This window comes from Ovis aries, chromosome 16, assembly GCF_016772045.2.
Source record: "Ovis aries strain OAR_USU_Benz2616 breed Rambouillet chromosome 16, ARS-UI_Ramb_v3.0, whole genome shotgun sequence".
Classification (NCBI taxonomy): Eukaryota; Metazoa; Chordata; class Mammalia; order Artiodactyla; family Bovidae; genus Ovis; species Ovis aries.
In genome coordinates, this window is record NC_056069.1 from 41,966,570 (window position 1) to 41,980,504 (window position 13,935).

A 13,935-nucleotide genomic window follows, 5' to 3' on the forward strand; every position below is an offset into this window, starting at 1 on the left:
TCATTTCTCTATGACTCCTGTTTAGTAATGTGTTATTTATATCCCCCATCCACCTACCAGAATATAGATGTAAACATTGCTGAAGGTTCCAGATCAATTGTGTTGAATAAATGAAGAAATGGATGGAGAAGTCAGACAGCAAATGATTATTTTCTCAAATTCCCATTCTTTCAGTGATCACTGAACAGTGTTACGCATCCTGTAAGTTTTCTGTTAATTAGGGAAGACACCCAGGAATGTTGCTTTCCATAGGGATTCTCAAACTAGGCTCTTCTGGCATATTGGTGGTTTCCATTGCTAACACTGAAAAATAGCAAGTTTTTCCAATTACATATAGGAAATTTATCTAGGACAGGGGATTTTGTCAGTTTCAAGTTTTCACTCAGAATGTTTTCAAACTCTGGCACCTGCTACTGTTTTGTCAGCAAGTACAGTGGATGAAAAAATAATTGAATAAGTAAGCAAATAATGCAGCAAGAACTCAACACTGCTGGTCTGCTTAGTTCAACAATTTTCCTCCTCCTCATGGCCAGTTTTTTCACTGGGACTTTAGATGGCATAATTAAGACAGCATCCTCTTTCCTGCTAATAAAGGTATTCTGAGTTCACATAATGGAACCCACTGAGTCGTATTGAATGGACTGCACTGACTCACAAAGTCTTGGCCACCTGAACGTTTTTGAGAACTGCGGGCTGAAGAACTTGCCATGGCTCTCTCCTTCTGTTACAGACTGAACTGTGCCCTTCCCAGATTCGTATGATGAAGCCCTAACCCCCAGTACCTCAGAACGCCACTGAATGTGGAGACAAGGCCTTTAAAGAGAAGACTTAGTTAAAACGAGGCCATCAGAGTGCTTCGTGTCCTCATAAGAAGACACCTGGACACACCAGAAAGGGAGCCACCAGGGCCATGCAGGAAAAAGACCATCTGAGGATTCAGAGAGAAGAGTTTGGCCTCAGGAGAGGCCAAACCCGCCAGAGTGTTGATCTTGAACTACCAGCCTCCAGAAGTGTGAGCAAATACATTTCTGCTGTGGAAGCCCCCAGTCTGTGACATCTTGGTAAGACAGCCCTAGTGAACAGATACAAACTGGAGTCATAGACGCCCAGTGGGAGCTGCCCTGGGCTCCCGGCCCAGGCCCTGCTCCTGCCTCAAAGGCTCTTTGCACCCCAACCTGGAAAGCGGAGGAACCATGCGCTGTGCTCTGGCATGCACACGCTGTCCAAGTGACTCACCAGACTCCTGACTCACAGCCCCATCAGAGAGCCACCCTCTCCTTGTACGCACCGTGCCCTCCTTTCTGTGCTCTTTCGCGGTGGCACAAATACCCTGGAGAGGAGTGACCTTTAAATTCCACGATCGTGACCGAGTTGCATGGTCAGTGGCATCAGGCCCCTCTGGGAGGCCCAGGCGGGAACGTGGACTCAGTACCAGGAGAGACACCCAAAGGGGAGGCGAGAGGGGCCTGGGACAAACCGTCTACCCCAAGATCGTGTCTCTGGCATTGGGCTGGCTCCAGGCCTCTGCCAGAAACAGTGGTTTCTGGGGCAAACAGAGCATTTTAAAAGGGAGCCTCTGGGCAGATAGGGCCCTGGTAGGGGAGAGGCCCCCACCTTACCAGCCAAACCTCCCTCCTCCACGGACTAGGCCTCTGGGATAGGTGGGTGGGGAGCAGTGGTTTTCTTTCAGTGAAGCCACACAGTGTCTCTTTGTAGAGACAGAGGAGAAGGGCCTGGCTGGATGATAGCTTTAGAGGGAAGAGTGGACAGAACCTGATGGCTGGGAGGTAAAGGGATGGGGAGGTGGGGACAGGGAGGAGGCCGGGTCACTCGGGTTTGGCCTTAAATGGCCAGGTGGACCACAAAGTCATTCTCTGGTATCAGGGACTCTAAGGAGAAGTTCTAGAGATGATGGTAACTTTTATTATGGCAAATATCATGTTATAATAAGCATGTGTCCCCTGCTCCAACTAAGCTGGATACTTCTTGAGGTTAGAGACAGCATTTCAGGCACAAGAAACTATAATGTCTATGGCACTGTAGAGACAGCATTTCAGGCACTTCTCCACCCTCCAGGCTGGAGTCTGGCACATCCACTCAGCATTTATGTAATAACATAAACGCATCCAGGACTGGACCAAGCACAGAGCTGGCTCTAGAACTGCCAAGGCCAGACATGCAGCTGACACTCAATATGTGTTCATTGTCTCTTTGGGTGAATATTTTGAAGAATGGCATATTGATCATACTTTCTTATTTTCTGTATTCTTGAGGCTCTGGCATCTAGGGGCTTGATGGCTTGGGAGAGACCATCCCCTCCCCTCCCAAAATTGGCCAGTGCCTAGAGATAGCAAATCACCTGCCTTCACCTGCCTTCACACTTTCCATATGCAAACCAACCAATCTAGAACCCATATCTCCTAATTACCGACTTTTTCAAGCTCACACATAACCCCTGCTCAAATCACCCAAGAACCTAATCACTCCAATTGTACCAAACAACTTTGAACATTCCCTGAAGAATAGTGCCCGCTGAAATGATTCAACTTAGCCAATCCTAAGCCTACTTGCACTGCCTCACACAATCCTTTTCACAAACAGCACAATAAAGGATTTACCTACACTTCCCCTTCACTCTCCTCTGCCTCTTGACAAACCCTGGTGCTTCCTCTTGTGGCTCCTTGAGGAGTGGACTGCCTTCTGTTTCCAGGGATCTGTGCATTTAAATTCTCACCACAACAGTCATTTCTGTGTCTGCATGTCTTACCATGCATGAGTAAAGCAAATCTCGGGTACATTTTTAAACAGATGGCTCAATGTGAATAAGCATTCAGTAACTGTAAATTAACAACTGATTCTTTCCAAGCAGGGCAAAGTACATCTTCTTCAAAAGAGAGAAAAGATGTGTTAGTTCTATGTATCATCATGTTAAAATTGTAGGGAAGTGAGAGGGGAAACTAGCTTTGGGACAGAGATGGGCCAGATCCAGGCAGTCTCCAATTGAATGTAAGGTTGGGATTTGGGACAAGAATGAAAAGCAAGGAAAGAAGAATGCTTTTTCACCAAAACCTCTGCAGAGCCTTGCACAAGCTGGGAGAACACACAGAAATCCCGTTAACACTTTCTGCATCAAATCCAAGACCCTTGCTCTCCAGGAATGACTTTATCCAAGCCATGGCAAACCAACAAAGCAAAGAGACAAAGCAAGCATCCCTTTCATGATGTTTATTTCTTAATGATGCTAGCAGAAGCTCCCATTAATCCAGGGAGATGACATGAGATCATGGGTCCATGAAGCATGTGGCAGAACATCTGGTATCAAGCAAACCCTCGGCAAAGGCAAATTACAGCCGTCACTGCTGATGTTCCCAGCAACTAGAAAATTGCATTCTCTGGGTGGCTTTTCTAATAAACAATATTTATATGACCAGTTATCAAAAAGACAATAAAATGAAATTCATGCCACATGATGGCTGGGCTGCACATAATTTTGTCTTCCTTTGATGATTCCAAATATACTCGAAGATCTCACCCTCCTTTCAGTATATTATGAATAACATGAACTGCCTCTGTATCTTAATAATCATAAGACCTATCCTGATTATTTGTGGTTCCTGGATGTAAACAAGGTGACTCAGCAGGGATGCTGGGGACTACAGAATCACTGGACCAGGCAGAAGTGTGATTTACCCATGGGGGCCTCTGCAGACCTATGACCCTTCTCACGGATGCCAGTGGGGGGTGAGTATCTCCAGGAAAGGACCAACCTCATTTTGGAGAAATGCTAACAAGTCCTCCCTACTTGAGACCTGAGAGGAACACACAGGAAACAGGTGTCTAAGAGCCCTGCTCAAAATTGGATATTGACCTTTTCCTCCTCACTATACCCACCCATGAATCAACCCAGGTTCCAAAGAATTAGATAATTTATTAGAAATAAAGTAACATAAATTATGATGTCTGCTTCTTCATTAGGGATTTTTATGTGCGCAGATGAATCCAGACAGCAATATACAACTCAAAGGAATTCTGCCAAATCTACTGTCTCAGTTTTGAGCTCCAGATACAGAAGCATAAGCATCTGATAGGCACTAACCCTCCAGAGACAAGAAGGAACAAAGTCTTTTCTTGGGAGGCATGAGGTTGAAAAATGGGGAGGCTTAACCACCCCCTTCCATTTCCACAAGACTTCCAAAAGCTCCTCTCACCACTGCCATCGCCCTACTCCCTTCTCTGCAGTTTTGACACCCCACCCCACTCCCCATTCACCTACCGGAATAAGGACTTAAGCATTTTCAGACTGATAATTCAAACAACAGGCAACAATAAGGCCCAAGGGAGCTTAGATACAAGTGGAAGCTGTGGACATGTCATCAGGAATTACTTGTGCAGAAGCACAGCTGCCCAACAATCTCAGCCTAAACCAGCATATGACCAACAGCTCTGCTCTGGCCGCAGCTAAACAGCCTTGTTTCCAAGCCAGACAGACTCTCCTAGCAAAACCCAGAGCTGAGCCTGTGGGCATTAACCCATTTCCACCGTTGAAAGCCTGTTCACAAGGAAATATAGATGCAATATATTCAAATTATCTCTTGATGCTCATCTTCAGTCACTACCATCAGGAGAAATGCCAGCTTACTTCTTGGGAGCTATAAGAAAGGATACCAAGGCATAGAAGAACCAGACCTCGACTTCAGTTATCTAATAGCCTAATTAGGAATCATTAGTATGCAGATGAAAAAGTAATTAACAACACGCGGTGGTATCTAATGGTACTGCAAGGTCAGCTTAAGTTTACAGAAATCTAGGAACTAAGGAGGTCCAGCAAAGCTTGGAAGAGGCAGGCCTTTTAGGCCAAGAAAGTTGCAGGCAACCACTGAGAAGGAGGGCCTTCCCAGATGCCGCTAGTGGTAAAGAACACAGCTGCCAATGCAGGAGACATAAGAGACGCAGGTATGACCCCTGGGTCAGAAGATCCCCTGGAGGAGGGCGTGGCAACCCACTCCAGTATTCTTGCGTGGAGGATCCCATGCACAGAGGAGCCTGGAGGGCTATAGTCCAATGGGTCGCAAAGAGTCAGGCACTACTGAAGCAACAGAGCACGCACGCACTGAGGAGACGAGCCCTGCAGATGTGGGGCATGTGGGAGAGCACATGGCAAGTTCAGAGGCCAGTTCAGACACCTGTCTCCTTGTGGTAAGAGCACAGCGCTGCCAGACCCACGGGAAGAGTAAATCTCCACGGCACAGGAGATCCCCTCCTCCATCCACATCCAAGGCAGACGTGACCAGTGCACCACAGCACTGAGCCTTCACTGGCCTCAGAGCCCCTGTCGACCCTGTGTTCCAAGAAGCACCAGCAGTCAATCAGAGTTGGCATTCCTGATAAGAACCGTTCCTCCTTTCCTGAGAGGGATTGGGGTGAACTCTGGCTGGACATGTCCAGATAACTGAGTCAAGATGGCCTGGACATTAGAGGAAAATCGCAGTCATTACATCAACTCCTGGAACCAGAAGGAGGCTTGATCTTGAGGGGCAGTTATGCTGACAACCACAGAGTCCCTCTGGGCATCATTACCCTTGATGCGACCCCAGGATCCAACTATTCCCAAATGTGCCAAACAGATCTTGTAGTAACTTCTCCCCAAGGACAACCAACCACCTTCAATTACGTCCCTTCCTGCACACACATGCTATTTCTCTATTGACAGGCAAATTCTACCCCTCCATCCCTTTGAATTTGAGCTGCTCTGGGACTGCTCAATGGAATATGGCAGAAATGGCACTGTGCCAGCTCTTCTTTTTTTTGAAAGGAAGACATAAATGTATATATATAATGTAAATAATGTTTTTCATAGGAAAATCCAAAATGACATATACGTATATAACATACTCTGAGAAATAAGAAAAATTTGCAAAATTTGTCAGATATAAAATCAATATAAAAAGAAACTACATATTAACATATCAGTAAGAAGTTAAAACATTCTCCAATAATACAGTTCCAATATAATCATCATATATTGATACTAATGTTTAAAAATTTTTATTGGAGTATAGTTGCTCTACAATGTTGTGTTATTTTCTGCTGTATACAGCAAAGTGAATCAGTTACATGTATAATTATAGCCAATCTTTTGAGATTTCCTTCCCATTTAGGTCACTACCACTGGGTCAGTTATGGTCCCAATCTTTAAGAGGATTAGAAATTTTCTCTTTCCCCAATCCCAACTCTTTCTCTCAGGAGCCCAGAGCTGTCACATCAGAAACCTGGTGAACTTGCTAAACAGACCACTTGGGGAGACCAGATGGAGAGGGAGAAGCCTGGAACTATCTGTCACGGAGGAAGGGAGAGAAGACAGCAATCCAGGGCCCCAGCTGAGCCCAACCTTGCAGCTCTGCTCTGCCAAGGTCTTGACACCAGAGGGAACCCTTCCTAGACCAGCCCAGCCATGAACTGAACATCTTACCGAAGGGTCCAAGTCAACGCCACGTGGAACAGAAAACTGCCCAGCTCAATTCTGCCCAAATTCCTGGCCTGAAGAATCATAAACAATAAAGTGATTGCTCTCTTAAGCCACTAAATGTGGAGTGGATTGTACCACAACAAGAGATAACCGGGATTATGTTGCGCCTGGGCCCCACTCCACAGGCAGCTGAAGCACTCAGGGCTCTGGGCTCCGGTTCTGTTCCCTGCATGTCCCCTGGGCCTGACCACATCCAAAACAAGTCAGGGCCCTGCACTCCGGAGCAAGATGCCACACTTGGGATCACCCACAACCCTGGCCTCAGCTCCCCACCCACTTCTGCCCTTTAAGTCAACGCGCATGACTTCTAAAGAACCCAAGTTAATCACTGACTTCAAGTCTCCAAAGTTCAACTGTTGCCTGATCATTGCTCTTTCTAAAAAAATACAAAGGACAAACCTCTCCTCCTGAGCCTGGTGCCTTTGAGAGCTGCAGCTTCGGCTATGGACTGGAGAGCGTGTGAGTTCAGATCCACCAAGGAAAGCCTGCAGGTCGACTGTGGATGACTCTCACCTGCTCCAACCAGGCGGAGTCATCGAGCAGCGAGGATGCACCTGACCCAGTGAAGCTCAGCACCACCCCTGGTGCCTCTGTGGTAGCGAATCTGCCTGCCAGTGCAGGTGACAAGGGTTTGATCCCTGAGTTGGAAAGATCCCCTGGAGGAGGAAATGGCAACCCACTCCAGTATTCTTGCCTGGAGAATCCCATGGACAGAGGAGCCTGGCTGGCTTCAGTTTGTGGGGTCACAAATAATTGGACATGACTTAACGACTAAACAACAATGGCTGTAGGTGACCTTCACCTGCTTGAGCCACGGGGTCATTACGCAGCGAGGGGTCACCCGGCCTAAGAAACTGTGCTGCCCGAAAGCTCACAGGGTCCAACCAGTTCACTGGGCAGAAGGCACAGAGGCCTGAAGAGGAAATGTGGCTTTTTCCGGGTCAGAGATGAAGTCAGCACAGGCAGCCAGACACCAGGCCTGGTCAGTCAGTCCAGGAGTGACCCATGATCTCTCTGTACATACAGCCTTGGGGAAGAGGACTTCAGCCTCAGGAAAACACTTCCTTTGCATGCCCTCTAGTTTATGGTGGCCTCTGCACCATCCTTAAATCACTCTTGGTTTAAGGCACGTGTGGACAGGCTTGTTTCCACTTTGAGGCCTGTCTCTAAGAGTGCTAGGAAAATTGCACCAGCGGTATGAACACAAAGATCCTCTTTTCCATATCTAACTCTTTTTCCCATCCCCTGACACACACACATGGGTTATCTCAGGTAGAGAGCATTTTCTGGTTTAGCAGTGTTGCATGGACTCTCTGCCTTTCAACTAGGTTGAATTGCATACTCTCGCAAAGCCACAAGGGTTGACCCTTGCTAGTTCCTGTTCTAACATAAAGGGAAGGTAAATCTAGATCCCTCTAACCACATCCGTCTACTGGTGAACATCCTGCAAGAACCCTGAACCTGAAAATGATCTTTGCTGTTCTGACCCCAACTGAATACTAAGTCTTGGAGGCCTCCCTGAGAGACTCAGCAGGTTGGAAAGGCTCCTTCAGCAATAACTATTTTCACAAGGCATCGAAAGGGTTGCTTTGATGACTGATGATGATGCATGCCAGATGCTCTCTTAGGTGCTCTGCAAATGGGTTATCTCCTTTAATCCCCACAACAACCTGTTGAGGGAAGTTCTGCTATCTCTATTCTTTATAGATGATGAAACTGGCAGTCAAAGATGTTTAGAAACAAGCTCAACTGGAAAGTCAGCGACAGAGCTGGAATTTGGACAGAAGTTCAGCCAGCTCAAAAGTTCATATTCTGAATCACCATGTTGCAATGCTTTATATGTATATAAATGTATCTCCATATGGTTCATTAGTGTAGTTCATTCCAAACATATAAAACCATCACCCCATGACAGTCTCAGAGTGATCCTGGGACCACAGAAATACAGTCCTGCAACGAAAGGTGAAGCCCAAATAGTTTGCATCCTTTTTTAAAAAAAATTAAGATATCACTGATAAATAACATTATATTAGCTTCGGGTATACAACACAATGATTTGGTATTTGCGTATACTATGAAATGTACTTCATGATCTTTACATGCATTTTTTTCAAACATCATGGAGGAATTTCCTAGATCATTGCTATGTTTCCTAGAATCTCCCTCTTACCTTCAAGCCATTTTCTTCATATGCTGTTCCTGTACTTCTCCAAGATTTCCCCCCAAATCTCCTTCCCCAGATACAAGGAGAACTAAAGACAGCAGCCGTTCCCTTGTGCACACTCTTCCCAAAGTGGCTCATATTTAACCAGCTTTTAAGGAAATGATGTGATGTAGTTAAAAGAGTTAAATTTTCCTAGGTCTTATTACTGCCTAAAACGTCATGATTTTAGAAGATGGAATCAGATTAGTTCAATTATTCCTATGGCTTTGTGGAAAAACACCATGGAATCCCTAATATCTTATTGCCATCATCATTTTACAATAATTGGTGAAAACTGCCCAGGCCATCAGGACCCACATTAGAAAATGAAGGTTGAAAGGAGAAGATCCATGCTGAGGGCTTTCCTTAATGTCTCATCAAGGAAGCACGAGGTTAGGCCTCAGCTGTAGGTGACCCTAATGTGACCTTGGCCTGATGCCCAAGTGGAAAGCCCAGACTCAGGCCCATCATGGGGCACAATTCTAGGGGAAGGACTCTCGCTCTTCAGAGTCGATCAGTGCACACCCTATACACAGCAGCACAGATTCACAAATAAATGATGATTTTTGGAGACACCTTTTCCTCTTATGACAAAACAGAGCCATCAACTTGGCTGTAAAAATAGATTCGGGGCTACAGAAGTTAGTTGAGAAACAGTAAATATAATCCAAGCCCAGATGAGCCAGAGAAAAACATACACCCAGGCTCCCGCCACGTGGCCCCTCCCCCAGGACACCAGTCCCCCACGGCCACTTATGGTTGGGACCAGATGCTGTAAATGAGGGGTATGCAATGACTCCTGCTGTCCCCTACCATCTACCCCACGATGTGCAATTTTAATTTATAATTGTGGGTGAGTTATATCTGTGCTCAGAGTGAAGCAGGAAGGGGCCATAGTTGAGGGTGGGGAGAGTGGGGTGAAGGGACTTAGATAAATAGTTTGCAAAAGATATGGTGAAAAATGCCAGACCAAAATTGAAGAGACTGAACTGGGTTGGTTCAGACTACAGGAGCACGCCCTCCCCTGCCACCCAGCGCATATGGTCACATCCCCCTGAGGATGAGGGCCGCTGTGAGCCACTGTTGCTTCCACAGTGGAGGTGGGATAGCTCTCAGATATGTGGGGACACACTGACAATATTTCAATTCTCTTCTGAAAATGAAAACCTCCAGGATATTGTAGGTTTCTCAGAACTAAAACACCCAGTGTTCACCTTTTCAGTCGTGCAGCGTTCATCTTTTCCAGGTTGGTGTGAGCTGATCTTTCTATAGTGATGGATTAACTAGTCTGCTCCAGCTACCATAACAAAGAACCAGACTGGGTGGCTTAAACAACAGATGTGTTTGCTCAGTTTCGGAGGTTAGAAGGCTGAGATCGAGGGAGACACCTGCCTTGTACACTCACTGGGTCTTCACGTGGTCTTTTCTCCATGTACTCTCAGAGGGGAGAGGGAGCTCCCTAATGTCTCTTTTCTCTTGTAAAGGCTTCACCCCATGACCTCTTTTAAACTTAATTACCTCCCTAAGTGTTTAGGGGATCCCTAGCTCCAGGGATTTCCCTGGCTAAGACTCCATGCTCCCAATGCAGGGGGCCCCAGTTTCCATCCCTGGTCAGGGGAATCAAGAGTCTGACTACGGCAACTAAAGCCCAGTGCAGCCAAAGACATGAAAACACAATAATGAACAAAACAAAAACACCCGATCTCCAAATAGTCACATTAGGGGTGAGGGCTTCAACATACAAACTTTTTAAGGACATTATTCAGTCCATAAAAGTGGGTTTAGGTATGGGAAAGAGGTCGTGGGATTATTTTGCTTTTAGGTAAATCTGCCTTCTGCCCAGACTCCATCTCGTAGCTCTTCACAATGCTCTCTGCCCAAGTCAGGAGGTTCCTCTTCACTCACCCCATGCCTACATGTCAAATATGCTTCTCCCACTCACCAGCCATCCCTCTAAACCGCTGCCCAGGGCTGTCCTGCTCCTTGGAACAGAGCCCCCACTTTCCCCAAACATAGCCTGGTCAAAATCTGTCCCCACCACCTGCTAAACCTGTTCTTTATTTATAAATTGAAGTCATTTCTGAACACATTACCTACCCTAAGTGGTTCATCAGCAAGGAAGTTCAGAGTCAAAACTATATCTGATCACTGGAAACATACACAGGGCAAATACCCTAGCCAACCCTTTCACTCACTCCTTAGGTCAGCAGATATTCAGTGACCAACTACTACACACAGTCATCCAGCCCTGTGGGACCCGTCAGCAAACAAAACAGGCAAAGAATCCTTCCTTCACAGAACTTACATTCTTCCTGTCCATTTTTCCCCTTTGCCCTGATTGCATCTGTTTTTAAAATATTTACTGTTCTGTGTCTATGTCAGTCATATTCTATTTGCAAATATTCTCCACCTCATACTGTATAAATCTCTAATCTTTTTATACAGTGTATTTTTTGCTCAAATTGCTTTTCACAGTAGATAGGTAGGGCCATTGTAAGGAATAAATTAGATGGTATAGGAAGTCTCAAGCAGTTGTAGAGGTTCAATACAAGGTAGCTTTCTATCTTTTAAAATCCCAGATATACTTAAGACCAACCTCAAATCTCTTCTCTCTCCAGGAGTCATTAATGACACCAGAAAATGTGAGGATTTTCCCTTCTTCTACTAATTTCCCTTAGCACATAGTCACTCATTGCGTAGTTTGACACCTTGTTATATTCTTTCATAGATTATTTTCTCATTCAATCCTATGTATATATCAGGCTTCTTTAAGAGTAGATTGTAAACTCAATGTATGTTCTTAATCCACACAACTCAATCTAGGTTTACATAAGAGATGAAGTAATGAGCAAGAATTCTCTCTCCCATTTTCACTCTCTATTTTATTTTTAAAATCTGGCCCTCTTTACAAAACAACACCCAGTTCCTTAATTGGGGTAAGGGGAGTTTTTATGAATTTAAAAAGTAATTTGATTTACATTGCTACAACACATCCATCATTCAATGTGGAACAAAAGCAGTGATACTTCAAACAAAAGAAACATTTCAAGTAATTAAGAATAAAGGACAAGTACATTACTGTGTTTTCTATAGAAGGAAAAATCTGCCAGTCAAAAGAGCTGAGACAAAGAGCACTGGTTAAGTCAGTTGTGATGTATTCATTGGATGGAGTTCTATGCATTCTTTTATAAAATGCACCTGAAGGAGGCTCCTTAATGAAATGGGAAGACACACACCATGTGCCATTGGGTAGGGGGGAGGGGGACACAGGAGTAGTATTCAAAACTGTTAGCATATAGGCTCAGTTTTATAAATATTCTATTTACATATCTACAAAGACAGAGACAAAAGATAAAAAGAAATGTCTTAGAAAATGAGCAGTATCTATGGATGGTGAAATAATTGCTGAAAATTGACTTTTTTTTTTTTTTTAACAGATATCTCTTTACCATCAGGGAAACAAGAACACACGTTGTGTTGAAAACTGAAGTTAAAGAAGGACTTGAAGGCATCACTTTAGGGAGCTGTGTTGTATTGAGGGCTTCCCAAGTGGTTCAGTGGTTTAAAAAAAAAAAAAAAACCCACCTGCCAATGAAGGAGACACAAGTTCGGTCCCTGGATCAGGAAGATTCCCTGGAGGAGGGCATGGCAACCCACTCCAGTATTTTTGCCTGGAGAATCCCGTGGACAGAGGGGCCTGGCGGGCTGCAGTCCTGGGGGATCACAAAAGAGACATGATGACTACACAACTCGCAACGTGTTGTATGGGGGAACCTGAGGCTTGCCTGTCGCCTGTGTGTGGGTCAGCCCCTTGCCCCTGTTCCTGGCATTCAGAAAGCAATGCTTGAAGTAATAAGGGCTACATTTCTTTTGAAACACCCTGTAATTTTGGCTTTCCACAAAATCCAATGGATGTTCTTGACAATTAAAGCCAAAATTTCTCTGGAAGTAAACACGAGAACTCTGTCCTTCCATTCAGAAAGGATGAAGCCCATTGCTGTTTCACAGATGGGTGGAGCTGAGAAGGCCAGCTGGTAGCCAGTGGTCATTTCCAAAAGAGAATGAGAGGGGGAAGGGCAATCCATCTGAAATAGAGCAAAGGCAAGGGCACAGGCTGTCCTCCTGCAGACCCCCTCCCCTGGCCCAGTAGAAGAGAATTCGTAGCAGCCCTTCAACATCCCGCCTCATTCCTCCAGCCAACATCCATGTCAGTATTTTTAACAAGGCATAAAACTTGTGATTCTATTAAAAACACGTCTCTTGTTTCAAAGCATGGTTAGCAACAGCCACCGACATTCAGTAAACACACCATCAACCAGGGGAACACACTCATTGAGCTCCAAGTCTCAGATTCTTATTATTATACTTTTACAAAGCAACACAGGATCTTCTGGCTGGAATAAATTTTGATATCATCTCTTGGGCCTGCTCTTTGGCTTCTTGAGAAGACTCTTCAATCTGCTAAAAGACAATAACTATTCCCAGTTTTACTATTTCTCACAGAGAGGAGAGAAGATGAGTAGGGCACAATTTTTAAAACTGAGAGAAAGGGAGGGAAGAAAAGGCTGATGAAACTACAGGGTGGGCAAAAAATTGGGATGCTAAGTCAGTCTCTAGACACACACTTGTCAACGAGAAGTCCCCATTCAAGTAAGGGTTTTGTTTAGACATTTCACAGACTGGATGTTTGTGTCCCCTTGAAATCCATTTCTTGAGGCCCTCGCCCCCTAGGTAGTAGTTTGGAGGTGAGGCCTTTGGGAGATAATGAGGGTTAGGTTAGGTCATGAGGGTAGGGCACTCATGACAGAATTAATACCCTTATAAAAGGAGGAGGAGACATGAGGTTTCTCTGTCCCCTCATGCACCAAAGGTCACATGAAGACACTAAGAAAAAGAAGGCCATCTGTGAACTACAAAGAGCCCTCACCAGGCACCAAAGCTGCTGGAACCTTGGTCTTGGTCTCTCCAGCCTCCAGAGTGAAGTGTTAGTCACTCATCGTGTCCAACTCTTTGCGACCCCATGAACTATAGCCTGCCAGGCTCCTCTGTCTATGGAATTCTCCAGGCAAGAATCCTGGAGTGGGTTGCCATTCCCTTCTCCACCCAGCCTCCAGAACTGTTAGAAATAAACATTGTTTAACCACCCAGTCTATGGAATTTTGTTATGGCAGCCCAAGCTGTCTAAGATAGATAACCTTTTAAAATA

At 45.2% G+C, this 13,935-nt stretch overlaps 1 protein-coding gene across 5 annotated transcripts in view; it reads right to left on the minus strand.

The window, feature by feature from the left end:
* The window catches only part of PDZD2 (PDZ domain containing 2), a 410,583-nt gene that overhangs the window by 338,739 nt on the left and 57,909 nt on the right, over positions 1-13,935 (minus strand). For all 5 annotated transcript variants that reach the window (XM_060400557.1, XM_027980140.3, XM_027980139.3 and 2 more), the window contains one exon: positions 12,315-12,442. The gene's annotated coding sequence lies outside the window, so the exon portion shown is untranslated. The remainder of the gene's footprint in view (positions 1-12,314; positions 12,443-13,935) is intronic.